The sequence below is a fragment of the Theropithecus gelada genome, chromosome 1 (assembly GCF_003255815.1).
Source record: "Theropithecus gelada isolate Dixy chromosome 1, Tgel_1.0, whole genome shotgun sequence".
NCBI lineage: Eukaryota > Metazoa > Chordata > Mammalia > Primates > Cercopithecidae > Theropithecus > Theropithecus gelada.
The window spans coordinates 14,368,755-14,369,443 of NC_037668.1; the positions used below are offsets into that span (position 1 = coordinate 14,368,755).

Sequence of the window (689 nt, forward strand, 5' to 3'; positions counted from 1 at the left end):
GACTCTGGGGGCTACTAAGAAACACGAGTTTTCACAGAGCGTGAGAACTCAAGAGACTGGAGACAATGAAGCAATATCTGCAAAAAGGAGCCCCACGTAGAAAGGGAAGAGAAGGGCCCTGCGGCCGCTTAGCTTGTGTTAAAACAGGCTCACGACAGGGCCGGAGCGAACAGTAACATGGTACTTTCTCTGCTCACTTTTTGCACTACAAGATTTCAGCGGAAAACACTAACGCAGTCCCCCGCTACCACAAGCTATGCAGTCGAATTCCACACATTTGGAGAAAACGCAAGGATCAGCACGTGGGGAGGGTAATGGAATAGCCTCGTTCTGGCAAAACCACTCTCAGAACGTTATCTTCTCTGCCAAGTGAGTATGAGTTTACACACCTCCGCCCTGCCACAGCCCCACACGCCTCACCCTTTACACACACGGTCACTTGCCCCGCGCACCCTCGAGCCCTCCTAGCCCTGACACACAGCTGGGACTCTCAGGTCCGACCAGCGGTCCTGGACTCGCTCCCACAGCAAGGAAACTCCTTCGTGGCGAAGCAGCCGGTGGCGAAGCGGCAGCCCCTGCGCTGCCTCATCTACATAGAAGTCGCTCTCTCCGTGATGTCACCGACAGTGTCTTTCCCGTCCTACTCTGCTTTTCTGCCCCATCTTCCGCCACTCAGTCGAACAACTTGC

At 54.9% G+C, this 689-nt stretch overlaps 1 non-coding gene across 1 annotated transcript; it reads right to left on the reverse strand.

Moving 5' to 3' along the window:
• Window positions 1-216: 216 nt before the first annotated feature.
• On the reverse strand, window positions 217-377 carry LOC112614829. Its single transcript, XR_003117153.1, has one exon. It is a non-coding gene; the product is annotated as a U1 spliceosomal RNA (small nuclear RNA).
• Between the last annotated feature and the right edge of the window lie 312 nt (window positions 378-689).